The sequence below is a fragment of the Sciurus vulgaris genome (genome assembly GCF_902686455.1).
Source record: "Sciurus vulgaris genome assembly, chromosome: 14".
Classification (NCBI taxonomy): domain Eukaryota; kingdom Metazoa; phylum Chordata; class Mammalia; order Rodentia; family Sciuridae; genus Sciurus; species Sciurus vulgaris.
The window spans coordinates 34274154-34289463 of NC_136475.1; the positions used below are offsets into that span (position 1 = coordinate 34274154).

Consider the following 15310-nt stretch of genomic DNA (forward strand, 5'->3'; position numbering starts at 1 on the left):
AGCCTGTCAGGGTAGCACATGCCTGTAATTCCAGCGGCTCAGGAGGCTGAGGCAGGAAGAGCATAAGTTCAAAGAGAGCCTCAGCAACTTTGGAAGGCCCTAAGCAACTCAGTGAGACCCTGTATCTCAATAAAATACAAAACAGCGTTGGGATGTGGCTCAGTGCATAAGTGTCCCTGGGTTCAATTCCCAGTACCAAAAAAAAAAAAAAAAATCGAAGCAAATGATGATAAAAATAATTTTTGAAATTGAATTTTTCTATATAACTTATTTGTAATTGCAAATTTGCATTATTATCCATATCAGTATTGAAACATAGGTACAGTAAAACATGAAAATTGGTTTGAGAAAAAAAGCAACCCTTAACTTTCTTATCTTTGCATGAGAATTAATATTCTATTTTATTTTCTATAAGTTCTTTAAACTTTAAAGTAAAAGAAATTATAAAGAAGAGAAAAGAAAACAAAGAATTCAAAGATAAAAATGTTTATAGGCATTTCATCTCTGTTTCCAGTGGGATGCAGTGGTGGCCGTTGGGTTAGAAAAGTGAGTGATTTATTTCTTTGTTTTTCCTGCTTCTTTTCTCCTCTCTTTAATTTGCCAGTAGGACACAGCTATGGGTAACAAGAAGCAGCAGTAGCTGAAGTCACTGTGCTGGTATTGTAATAGAGGTTTTGATGATGAGAAGATCCTTACCTGGCACCAAAAGGCAAGGCATTTTAAATGCCATATATGTCATAAGAAATTGTATACAGGACCTGGTTTAGCTATTTTTTGCATGCAGGTGCATAAAGGACAATAGATGCTGTACTGAATGCAATACCTGGAAGAACATAGAATTGGAAATATATGTTATGGAAGGTATTCCAGAAAAAGACACAGATGAAAGATGGTGCCTTCTTGACAGCTTCGGGAGAGTCAAAAAAAAAAAAAAAGAAGAAGCAGCAGCAACACGATGATTCTGAGAAATATGATGATGACTCTGTACCCACAACTTCATTTCAACCTCAGCAAAGTTATAGTCCCCTGACGACCCAGCCAGAACTGCCACCAGTTCTAGGAGCACCAGGAATGCTTTCAGGCATATCTCCACTGATTGTGAAGAATGTGACAAAGAATGGTAGACAGTGACTGAGATTAGGGGTCTCTGATGACCTCATGGCTGTGGCGTGCCTGGTGCCTGGTGCGTGGGAAAGTTCTGTGCAAGAGTATAGGATGCCTAGTTGCTATGGTAATGCCCTGCCTGAGGAGGCTCTGTGCATAAGAGTCTTAGCTTCAACCTTGATCTCAGGCACATAGCTCTCAGGGATAGAGGAATTCTCATGCTAGACAACTACAATGTTTCACCAGCTCTGCTACTCCTGAGCTTGACCACTTAATAGTAACTTTAAACAATAGACCTCCTTGAACACTAGTCAGCTCCTAACATTGCACATTGCACCTATGGAAAAGCTGCATAGGTGTTTCTAGTTCTGTAACTTCCCTGAGTACAAAGAATTACGCTTGCATAGTCTTAAACCTGATAATGAGACATATATAATAAAGATTGCTATGTAACTCTTTAGATCTGCTTCTCCATCAGAGAGCAGCACTCCACCTGAGCCCAGCTTTAACTTCAAAATCTGCATGTGTGAGTATTTATTCTTCTAATCCCCCACCACCCCTTGCCAGAGCCCTGAGTTTGACCATGCTGGATGCACCAGTTGGTGGTCCACAGGGATCCAGATACAGGGGAACTTGTATGACTAGATGAGGGGATGCTCCTCTGAGATTCATCAATGAATTAACAAAATCAAAGTAAGGAGGTCAGAGGGACAATTCAGAGTTAGGTGTAAAACAATGGGAAATACAGGATCCAAAGAAAGGGATCCTTATGTTTCTATCCTTAAAGGTATGCTTAAGAAAAGGGATAGTTCTATTAGGAGAGCACAGTTCTTACAATTTATAAACTTTATTACTGAAACTTGCCCCTGGTTCCCTACAGAAGAAGCAGTAAATGTAAGACGTGGGCATCCTATACCTGTGCACAGAAACTTTCCCAGGCACCAGGCACACCAGTCATGAGGTCATCAGAGACCCCCAATCTCAGTCACTGCTCTCCCATTCTCTGTCACCCACCTCCACAACTAATGCCAGGTGTTCCTCCTCTAATGCAAGGCATGCCACCTGAATTGCATCATCAGAGAAAATACACCCAGTCATTTTGTTGTGAAAACATAATGATGCCAGTGGGTGGAAGGATGCCACCTGGACCAGGAATGCTACTTCTTATGCCTGGTATACCAGGAGGTATGCCCCGCTGCCTGGGGCATCCTGCAGTTCCTACAATGTCTCCAGCACAGTCTGTGTCAGCACCAGGTATTCTTAATAAACCACCTGCACCCATAGCAACAGCACCTGCTCCACAGCCTCCAGTTACTAAGCCTCTTTACCCTAGTACCAGACAGATGGGGACATCTGTGAAAAGCTCAAGTACAGCCTCATCCAATTCAGAAAATCTGTCTGCATCTTCTAAAGCTCTCTTTCCTAGCACAGCACAAGCTCAGGCAGCTCTGAAAGAACCTGTTGGTACAGATTTCAAGCCCTTAAATAGTACCCCTGTAACAACCACAGAACTCCCAAAAGCCTACATTCCCTCCTTATACACAGTCTACAGCTTCAACCACTAGTACAACAAATAGTACTGCAGCAAAACCAGCAGCTTCAATAACAAGTAAGCCTACTACACTTAAAACCACCAGTGCCAGTAAATTGGTCCATCCAGATGAGGATATATCACTGGCAGAGAGGAGGGCACAGTTACCTAAATATCAGCATAATCTTCCTCAACCAGGACAGGCCCTGAGCGGTAATCCACCAGTTGATCTAATTGGAGGTATGATGTGACCACAGTCAAATATCCCACAGCAGCAAGGAATGAGACCCCCAATGCCACCTCATGGCCAATATGGTGGTCATCATTGAGGCATGCTGTTACCTTCCTGGTGCTATGCCACCATATGGGCATGGACAGCCCATGGTACCCTCTTACCAAGGTGGCCCTCCTTGACCTCTAATGGGAATGAGACCCCACAAAATGAGTGGGTGTATTTTCTCTGATGATGCAATTCAGGTGGCATGCATGGTATCAGCGGTCTCATTCCCATTAGAGGTCAAGGAGGGCCACCTGCCATTCTCATTTGCAAGGTGTCCATTACTAATCTTGCTTCATCTTGTTTAATTGGTTTGGAAATTAAACCTTTTCTCAACTTATGCTGTTTATATAGGAGAGCTTCCACTAATAAGGCTTCATTGTGACTTTAACATTATCTTCCCATATACCAAGAACTGTTGAATAGTTATTTTACATGGGAAAAATTATTTGGAATAAAGCAGAAACTTTTCCTGAAGTTGCAATTTATACTGAATGGCTTCTCATGTTTCATCTAGGTTTTTAAAAGTGAAGTACAGTAATTTGGTTCATTAAATTGTGAAGGCGCTGGAATTACAGAACATACCACCTTAATAAAGGCAATTTCTGTAAGCTTGCATTGCTATTTGTAAAGGTATGCCTTCACAACATTTCTGATCCTGTTGGACCTAATGTCCCCAACCTAGCTTGGTGAGGGCTGTAACGTTTCCAACTACCTGTACATTGGAAGTCTGAATGTGTAACAATATTTAATGTATTTAGAGTTCCTCATATTGCAGGGTTTAAGAAATCTGACCCACGAAGGTCATGTGACTTTTCTGTACTGTTAAATGTCACTGTAATAAAATGAGAAGACAAAAAAAAAGAAATGTTCATAAAAAAAAAAACTATGTGGAAAAATTATGAAGTAAGGTTTCAAGAATTTGACAAAACACCTAAGAAAAAATAAATAAGGATAATTAGTAAGGGACTAAAATATATAGGATTTATTATAAAGGAGAAAATAACTTGTTCATTAAGAAATGGAGAAATAGAACAGGAAAAAAACAGTATAATCTAAATTCAGAACCAGAATTGTACAGCAATTGAGAAACAATATAGAAACACATCAAACTGAACTCCAAATGAGGAAACTGCTTTGGCACCAAAAGAGGACCTGGGCACATACCTGAAAAATGATGAGCACATTCATGTCAAAACTAGCAAATGGATACCTCTGCCTAGATGAAATCTGGAAGAAAATTGGAGTTACCATAACAATGAATATGTGTAAGGAGGAATAACTGTCAAAGTGCTGAAGGAAATCATTCCAGACTTGAAATTATTTAACTAAATAATCAATCAAGAGACAATGGTAACAAGAAATACTTCTAGACATAAAAGGACTCAGAAAATTGACCACCCATAGACTTTCATGAAGAGAATTGTGCAAGGATAAATTTCACTCAAGTCTGCCTCACTGCTGTTACAGTGAGAAGCAATAAGAAAGGCAAAATAAAGATGACTACTTCTTGGGTATTTAATACACATTACTAAAAATTGTGTTCAGTGTGTTTGTAATTTTGAGTATATTTTTAATGTATTTATGGAAGTCTCTAAATCAACAATTATAGGTTTTATTTGATTATGGGTATATGTTGTTTTAAATTCTAACATCCTACTTTACAAAAAAATTTTTTAAATGAATTATAAGTTTAATTAGTATCAAATATATAAATAAAGACAGCTTGAAATTAATGCTTTAATTTTAGGTGTGAAACATTAAAAACAAAACAGTGGTCTCAATAAACAAACATAGATGATGTCATCACATATAAAGGAAAGTTACTTTGCTATTCAATATTAAGTTTAAATATTTAAGTACATGAGAAATTTAAACACACAGAAACTTTCTAGGGCAAAATCATGTGCATAAGAAAAAGAATATACATATATACATAACTAATAAAGTATTATTTAAATGAAAATGTTTAATTTTTAAATTTGTTAGATTAGGTTATATTTTATTGTATCTCTAAATACAATAAATGTGTTACATGCAAATTATTCCTGAGTAAAATTGGTATCCATTAAAGTATCACACAAGCCAGAAATATCACATGGCACTTCCAATATATTTATGCTTGCTATTTATGTTGTTTAAAATCGTAACCTATACAATCACTTTTCACATTTCTTTATGGTATTTCTTTTCTCGTTTTTTTTTTTTTTCAATGTTTAAACTTTTGTAGTACTTTTAAATGTTTCTGTTTCAGATCCCTAGAGTTGTTTGCCTCCATCTGTAATATGACAAACTATATGTTTTGATAGAGAAATTGAACACACTTTTGCTTACTATAAAAATAAAACTCAATTTAAATTTAACCTATATACATTATTAGAGTTTTTGTCTTTTGCTTCTCTAGATATCTCATAAATTATAGCAAATATTTTCATTTTGTTGAGTATTTTATAGGTGTTATCCTTATAGCTTTATGTCATTGACAAAATTTCATTCACTCCAAAATGGTACTATAGAATCAGAAATTCAAAAATAATTTTCCTTTAAAATTTTGTTCTGTTGTCTTCTTGAATCCAATTTTGCTAATATGTTATCTAATACAAATCTATTTCTCTGCTAGTAATCACCTTTCTACCTTTATAAATTCTCTCTTTATATTTGGTATTATGAAAATTACCATAGTACTCCAAGAGGATAGTCTTTGTGCTTTCTTGCTTTTCATTAGTGGTTTGTGCCATTTGCTCCATGTTTCAATCTAATTTTGCATCACTGTGACTGTTACGGTTTGGTGTGAGACAATGCTAGTGTTCAGAGGGGAAATGATTAGGTTGTAAGAGTCTTAATCAGTGAATTAACGCCTGAAGGGAGTAACTGAATGGTAACTGAAGGCAGGTGGGCTATGGCTGGAGAAAGTGTTTTCTTGGGGGCGTGGCTATGGGGTATATATTTGTACCTGGCAAGTGGAGCCCTTTCTCTCTGCTTGCTGATCATCACGTGAGCTGCTTCCCTCCATCGCTCTTCCATCATATTGTTCTGTCTCACCTCAGTTAGAGGAATGGAGCTGGCCTTCTGACTAAGACCTCTGAAACCATGAGCCAGCCCTCCAATAAACTTCTCCTCCCTGAAAATTGTTCCGATCAGATCTTTTAGTCACAGTGGGTTAAAAACGCTGACTAAAACAGTTTCCAAAATACCTGACAAGAACAACTGAGAGGAGGAAACATTTATTTGGGGCCATGGTTTCACAGTCTTCTGTCCACAGAGGCCAACTCCATTGCTCTGGGCCCATGGTGAGGCAGCACATCAAGAGAAAAGGGCATGGAGGAGGGAAGCTCATGGCAGCACACAAGCAAACAAGGTAGGACAGACCCTTTCAGGCTACACTGCCGGGACCCACCTCCTCCAGCCACAACCTACAAGCCTATAGTTAACCACCCAGTCAAAACAGGATGGATTAATTAACTATACACACACACACACACACACACATATGTATGTGTGTGTGTATATATATATATATATACGCATATGTAGATATCTATATATATACACACCTTCTTCTAACTTTGTTCACTTTGCTGAACAATAATTAGCAAAGCTTTGAATTTCAGCAGTTTAACAATGAGAAAAAGTTACCTTTGAACTAAGAGAATATAACAATCATCAACTTGTTCTCAAGTAAATATCAGATTTCAAAACATGTAACAATGTTAGAAAAAATGGAAGCCTACATGTAAAATGTGAATCTACACATATCCCTAACACCCTTCACAAAAATTAACTGAAAATGGATCACAGACTTAGATGTAAACAACAAAAGTATAAAAAATCCTGGAATATACGAGAAAATATAGATATGGTGAGATTTTTAGATATAATATCAAAGCAGGATATAGGAAAGAAATAATGAGCTGGTCTTCCTTAAAATTAATATTTATTGCTCTATGAAAAGCATGGGAACAGTATGAAAGACAGGCCAAAGACTGAGAAAATTTACTGCAAGAGTTTACCTGATAAAGTAATGTTATTCAAAATAAAGAATTATTTTAAAAATAAGTTTTAAAAAATTTCACTAACAATTGTGCAAAATATTCAGTGCAGTGGCACATGTTTGCGATCCCAGCAACTCAGGAGCCTAAGGCAGAAGGATAGCAAGTTCAAGGTCAGTCTCAGCAATTTCATGAGACCCTCTCTCAAAATAAACAATTAAAAGATCTGGGGATGTATCTCAGGTATAAACCATCCCTCCCAGTACCAAAAAGAAAAAAAAAAATGTGCAAAAGATGTGAACAGATATTTTACCACGGAAGATATACACAAGGAAAATAAATATAAGATGCTCTACATCATAAGCTATTAGGAAATTACAAATTAAAACATTGATATATACTACAGATAAACATTGACAACACCAAGTGCTTGCACATATTTGGAGAAAGAAATCTCCTTTACTGCTGGTGGGAATGAAAAATGGTACAGCTACTTTAGAAGACAGTTTGGCAGTTTCTTCCAAAACTAAACATATTTTTACCATATGGTCCAACAATTGTCCTCTTTGGAATGTACCCAAATGAATTTAAAACTTATGTCCACACAAAAACCTGCACACTTCTGTTTATAGCAGCTTTATTCATAATTGCCATAATTTGGAGGCAGCCAACATGTCTTTCAGTAGGTGAATGGAAAAATAAACTGTGGTACATCGAGACTATAGAATACTTTCCAGCAGTAAAAGCAATTGTCCTATCAAGTCATGAAAGCATACAAATAATATTTAAATACATATTAAGTAAAAAGCTGATCTGAAAAAGATGCATTATGTATAATTCCAATTATATGACATTCTGGAAAATGCAAAACTATGGAGACAGTATAAAGATATGTGGTTGCCAGGCAAAATGGGGGAGGGATGAGAGAAAGAGGATCATTATGATATAGAATTATTTTGTATGTTGGTAGATACATGTCACTTCAAACACACAAAAGTGTACACCTATATTGAAGCATAAGGTAAATTATCATACTGGGTATCAGTCGTATATCACTGATTTTAATAACAGCATCACTTGTTACAGAATTATGAAGTAGGGACATATATATGGCAAATCTCTTTACCTTTACCTTCTTGGTTTGTAGTAAACTTGAAACAGTTCTGAAAAATAAAGCCTACTTAAAATACACACTGAATAAAGACTGGATAAAGACATACCTAAAAATAAAGACTGATAAAAAATGACAGGAAATTAAAAATCTCACAATGGGAGTGAGAGATTCAGTAACTATAGCTAAAACAAATCCCCTTTAAAATTTTAGATGAGTTAAAAATAATGAAATATTTGGAAATATTTCTTATTCAATTTACAACACTTGTATAACAATGTGTGCTCCTTGTGGAAAAAACATTGTTTCTAAACACAAAAGAAAGTGGCAAAAAAAAAAAATAACCAGGTAGTAAGTCACGAAAGAAATCTCCACAAACTCCAAAATGTAGAAATCACACTCTGTATAAAACTGAATAAGCTAAATTTTAATAAACAAAATGGCTAATTTGTGGTTAACTGAAACGCATGAACACCCTTATAAAAAGATAAACTTAACAAGTATTATGACCCAAGTCCCTAGTACATTTCTTTTTTTCCTTAGCTTATTCATTTCTACATTTCTACTACAGACAGATCCTGAGGTTTTATTTCCCTGATGTTCTTTAAACTTTCTTCAATACATGAGGTTTTAATAAAACTACAATACTTATTTTAGCTGCTTTCATAGTTGTGAATATTATCTTTTAGCGAATTTTGTTCAGTATATTTTTTGTTAAACAATCTTTTGCTTTTGGAATGCTTGATTTTGTTGTATCTGCTTAAATTTTGTAATAGTAACTAACTTCAATGTGTGTTCTCCAAACAGTGACATTTGTGGAATTTGCAGTTCTGACAAATTATTTCTAAGATTAATTTTTTTCAATTCTCACTGCCAGCATAGGAAGATTCTTTTGTTTCTTTATAGCTTTCAATAATTTAAATGTTCAGACTAAACATTTTGCCATCTTAATGGGTATAAAACTATTTATTTGTTTAAATTGCAGTAACTTAGTTATTATAGCTGTTGAATGAATTTTCACTAAGGTTGATAGCCATTTTACATGTTTATTCATCATTGGTAGTCTGTATCTAAACAGTGTTCTTTGGTTATTTGCATATAATTTTCTTAAGTTTTTTATTTGTATAAGATTATAAATATATGAATGTAGGTACATGTTTATGTTTTAAATAAAAATATTTGATAATTATATGTGTCAGGTATAAATTTCCAGTGTCTATTACTTTGGTATTTCCATATTCTACCCTTAAATTAACTTGAAATTTTTATTATAAATATTCTTTTAATTATGTTTACCCTCCTTTGTTTCTTATTTAAGAAATTATTATGTACTATGAATTAAATAATAGTTGTTACATTTTCTTGAAAACAATCATTTTGACTTTTAAATTTATCTGATTAGTATGCTTTTTCTGTATGGTATGGAAGATGTGTGTGTGTGTGTGTGTGTGTGTGTGTGTATGTTTTATGTTTTTAAAAGACAATAAATTATATTGAATAGTCATTTAGTCATTTCTTTTCTCCTCTCAGATACTATCTGTGTGATTCCTGAAGTTCCACATTGGCATAGTGTGCCTCTGGGCTCTGCATTGACTGCCACCAGCCAACTTGTCTATGTGCTCATTCAGTGTTCTTCAAGAGAGCTCAGACTCCTATCTCCTGTTGGCCTTTTTCTCTTCCACACACATTCTGGAGTAAGTTTGTTAAGTTCCATTCAAATCACTGACAATTTAATGATACATCATAAATCTTCATATAATTATGATGAGATTTTGTATTCAAAATATGGACTTTCCATACACATAAAGAATGTACTTTATTCTTGCTTATGCATTCTTCATATAGGTGTCTTTTCTCAAGTAGGTCACTAGTAATTAATTTGATGAATATAATCTTTATTTTTGTGTGGTTAAATGTGCTAACCTTTTATTGTATAACCAAATTCTTTGTTCCTAAGCATAGAGAAACAACTGATTGTTGAAAATCTGGATACTAATCTTTTCATATCTATCACTATTATCTTAACAACTTTAACAATTTGGTTTGTTCCTTTTCAATTTTTACAACTATTCACTTGATTTTCTTTCTTCCTAAGCACTTCAGAACCTCCCCCCTATAATGATGAAAGGAGATCATCATAGTGGCCATCCTTATCTTTATCCTGATTTTAATGATCATGTTTCCACATTTCAGTATTGATCACTATGATGTTTAATTTTAGACTTTTTGCAGATATGCTTTATTAGTATAAGGTAGTTCTTTTCTATTTTAAGAAGTGTTTATTAAGAACTTTTATTAAGGATAGCATTAAGATTGTATCACATGGGCTGGGGATATAGCTCAGTTGGTATAGTGCTTGCCTGTCAAGCACAAGGCCCTGGGTTCAATCCCCAGCACCAGAAAAAAAAAAAAAAAAAATTGTATCACATACCTTCTTTGCAAATTCTGAAAATTATCAATTACTTTTTTCCTATAAAGCTATTAGTGTAATGCATTATGTTGACTTATAAGTACACTGTGTATATATATATATATATATATATATATATATATATATCTCATGACCCAATTCACTCTTGAAACACCCAACTCAATCTTGAGCCATACCCCAGTTTCTCAAGAAAGAAAATAAGATTATATTAAGCATTTCATAAAATGGGACCCAAACACCTAATTATCTCTTGGAGGTCCATTATCAATCAACAGTATAACATTGTCAACAAAATTTACCAAGAGTTTTAAGAGGGATCCACCATATCCAAACCATAATAGATACTCCCCTTAAGTCTTTTGAAATGTAAATAATAGTTTCTTGATTTATCTGACCTACACAGTTGGATATTTAAACTTATTTTCTTACAGGATAGTAAATTCTTCTTTGCATTTTATAATTATATACAACCTTCTAAAAGAAGTATATTCCTGTCAGAGATTTTAAGCTTAATAATAACTTACACCTTAATTTAAAAAATATATCCATGTAAAAGTGAACCAAATCATTACTTCTAAAGGTTTGATATATTACTAAAATCTTTGAAAAGGTACATTTACTTTATATCAAAGGTCTATTTGACATGTTACCTTACATTTGCATTTAAATGGGCCACTTTTCATACCAAATCATTCTCAAGCCCTGTGTCTTTTCAATATGCTATTATATGAAAACAGTTCTGTGATTTTTACCCAAGGAAGTCAACATGAGACATATTAATGTTGTTTTATTCATTTTCAGACAAATCCCAAGCTATTTTTGGAACTTTATAAGGACAATACAGTCATGTTTTATGTTACCAAACCCTGCCTTCAATCCCAACTTGTCACAAAGCTCATTGTGCAAATGTTGTGTGGACAAAAAAGATAGCTTCTGGTCCATGATGATTTGCATGCACTCCACCCACACTTTCTTCCATGTCTGAACCCTGAGAATGCCCCAAACTACCCTCCATGCTTTTTTTCCTTTACCCTTCCTTTCTTCCATGTTCTCTATCTTATAAGGGCACTTTTATTAAAAATCAACTCATACATGTAATTTATTTTAGGACTAGTACAAGTGAATATTGTTGAAGGCTGTATCATTCCAGAACTCACTATAATTTTAACATGCATTAGTAGATACTTCTATCTATGAAGTAAAATGCTGAGCATCATTCTTGTGTTCTCCTCTTACTTTGTACTTGATGCTTAACAGCGACAGATATAAATACCCATTAACTGTTATATTTTCAGTCTTATTCTTCATTTTCTCGCTAATCTTTCCAAACTAGACAAATTGTTCTGTAAACATTGGTGACAACAATATATTGTAAAACTACCTATGTGATAAAGTATATGGAGTTATTCTTACTATTTTCACAACTTTGGATGCTGTTATTTTATGACTAATAATTAAAATTTCACAAAATTATGACACAAACCAGAGGCACATCATAGTCCATGTAATTCAGTTACTAAATAGTACAATTGTTTCATCTTCCCAAATGAAAATAAATATGCTTTTTCTGTATGCTTAAAAATTAGGGGGAGATTCTTCAGGATTCTGGCCTACACACCGACCACCCAGGAGCTTCTTTAGGACCCGGGCTCACCTGTGGTCCATCTGGGAGCTTCAACAGGACTTTGAGAGCTCCCTCAGCACCTCAGTGCCTGCACCCCACATGGACTCAGCACACACACTCCATCCACACTGTGACTCCCCATCTACCATTCTGAAGCTAGAGCAGCCATCTTGGATTATCCTTGAAGCAGAAGCTGCCATCTCTAGGTGGGGCAGCTCCCATCCTGAGAACCCTTCTGTAGAATAGAAGCACATTTTCAGGTACCTCTCATGCATCAAGCTACTGAAGACTGGGATTTAGAATAGTATATGACTTTTATATTATAGATTTTTTTCTTTTTCCTTTTAAATTTAAATTTTTTAATTTTTCATTTTTCTCACTCTATTTTCCTTTTATTTACCTGTTCCTTGGGGTCTTTCTCCCGTTTCTCATGCTAACAATGAACTTCTTTTGATTCTGCTTTCACTCTTCCTATGATATAGTACCTCTATATCTCTTCTTATCCCATTAACAGTTACTTCCTACACCCCTCCCCATCCTCTTTGTACACCATTACAAATTACAGACCTCATTGCAAACCTATTGGTTATACTATAGATAATAATCAAAATCATCCTCTTTTGATTATGACAATACTGTTGAAATCTTCATAGGGTTTATTTGGCTTACGGCCACATGCTGTTTATATTGAGTGCTGTTAATATTGATCTCTCCCTTAAAGGTGAGGTATTTGAAACTTGCAGGGTCACTATAAGCTTATAGGGGGGAAACTGCAATACCTAAGATCTGCCCTGCTAGAGGGGAAGATAAATGTGTAACATGAAAAAATAAGGGAAGAATGTGTCCCAAACAAACCAAGATGCTATATTAATAGAACCCAATCACAGAATGGTAGAAGAAATGTCAGAGAAGGAGTACAGAATGCGCATAATTAAAATGATCTGGGAAGCAAAGGATAAGATAAGAAAGCAAATGCGGGCAATGAGTGATCACTCCAATAAATAGTTTAAAGAGCAAATGCAGGAAGTAAAAGACCATTTCAATAAAGAGAGAGTGAGTCTGGGGGGAAAAAAAAAAAAAACAGAAATCCTTGAAATGAAGGAGACAATAAACCAAATAAAAATTCAATAGAAAGCATCACAAACAGACTAGATCACTTGGAAGACAGAACCTCAGACAATGAAGACAAAATATATAATCTTGTAAATAAAGTTGACCAGACAGAGAAGATGGTAAGAAATCAGGAACGGAACCTCCAAGAATTATGGGATATCATGAAAAGACCAAATTTAAGAATTATTGGGATTGAAGAAGGCACAGAGATATAAACCAAAGGAATGAACAATCTATTCAATAAAATAATATCAGAAAATTACCTAAGCCTGAAGACTCAAATGGAAAATTAAATTACAAGATGCTTACAGGACACCAAATATACAAAATTACAACAGATCCACACCAAGGTACATTAAGATGAAAACGCCTAACATACAAAATAAAGATAGAATTGTAAAGGCTGTGAGAGAAAAGCATCAGATTACATATATGGGGAAACTAATATGGGTATCAGCAGGTTTCTCAGCCCAGACCCTAAAAGCTAGATGGCCTGGAGCAACATATTTCAAGTTCTGAAAGAACAAGGATGACAACCAAGAATCATACCTAGCAAAACTTACCTTCAGATTTGATGATGAAATAAAATCCTTCCACTATAAACAAAAGTTAAAAGAATTTACAAATAGAAAGCCTGCACTATAGCTCATTCTCAGCAAAATATCCCATGAGGAGGAAATGACAACAACAATGAAAGTCAGCAAAGGAAGAACTACCCTAAAGGAAAAATCAATCAACGGAGAAACAAAGTCAAGTTAAAAACGGAAAATAAGCCAAATTGACTGGGAATACAAATCATATCTCAATAATAACCCTGAATGTTAATGGTCTAAATTCATTAATCAAAAGACATAGAGTAGAAGATTGAATTAAAAAGAAAGACCCAACAAAATGCTGCCTTCAAGAGACTCATCTCGTGGAAAAAAACACACACAGACTAACAGATGGGAAAAAACATACAACATACACAAACGCAGTAAAAAAGTGGTGGTTTCCAGCCTCATTTCAGATAAAGTGAACTTCAAGTCAAAATTAGAGGGATAAAGAAGGGCATTTCATAATGATTAAGGAAATGATAAATCAGCAAGGCATAAGAATCATAAATATTTATGCCCCAATTAAGCATCCATGTATTTTGATAAATCCTTCTCAATTCAAGGAACAAATGAGACCACAACACAATAACCTGGGTGACTTTAACATATCTCTCTCACCACTGTATAGATCTTCCAAACAAAAAGTGAACAAAGAAACCATAGAACTCAATAATGCAGTCAATAATCTAGACTTAACAGACATATGTAGAATATTCCATTCATCAAGGAGTGAATACACTTTCTTCTCAGCAGCATAGGATTCTTCTTTAAAATAGACCATATGTTATGCCACAAAGCAGCCCTTATTAATACAAAAAAAAAAAAAAAACAGAGATACTACCTTGTATTCTGTCAAATCATAATGGAATGAAATTAGAAATCAATGATAAAAAACAGAAACTACTCCAACACCTGGAAACTAAATAATATACTACTGAATGATGCACTGATAACAGAAGACATCAAGGAAGAAATTAAAAATTTCTTAGAGGTAAATGAGAACAAAGATACAACATATCAAAATCTCTGGGACACTATGAAAGCAGAACTAAGAGGAAAATTCATTTCATGGAGCACATTCAAGAAAAAAATCAAAAAGTAAACAACTAAATGACCTAACATTACATCTCAAAGCCCTAGAAAAAGAAGAACAGAACAACACCAAAAGTAGTAGAAAACAGGAAATAATTAAAATCAGAGCTGAAATCAATGAAATTGAAACAAACAATTCAAAATATTGACAAAAACCATAGGTTGGTTTTTTGAAAAAGTAAACAAAATTGATAAACCCTTAGCCACACTAACAGAGAAAAAGACAGAAAACTCAAGTTACTAAAATATGTGATGAAAAAGGAATTATCACACATCACTGAAATGCAATTCATAATTAGAAGCAATTTCAAAAATCTATACTCTAACACAACAGAAAATCTGGAAGGCATCAACAGGTTCCTAGAGACATATGATCCACCCAAACTGAATCTGGAGGACATACACAATTTAAATAGATCAATTTCAATCAATAGAAGTCATC

General features: G+C 34.5%; 1 pseudogene across 1 annotated transcript; it reads left to right on the plus strand.

The window, feature by feature from the left end:
- Positions 1 to 522: 522 nt before the first annotated feature.
- LOC306643629 (BUB3-interacting and GLEBS motif-containing protein ZNF207-like) lies at positions 523 to 2889 on the plus strand (annotated as a pseudogene). Its single transcript has 2 exons — positions 523 to 1098; positions 2115 to 2889. The product of its transcript is annotated as a BUB3-interacting and GLEBS motif-containing protein ZNF207-like (transcript).
- The last annotated feature ends 12421 nt before the right edge of the window (positions 2890 to 15310 follow it).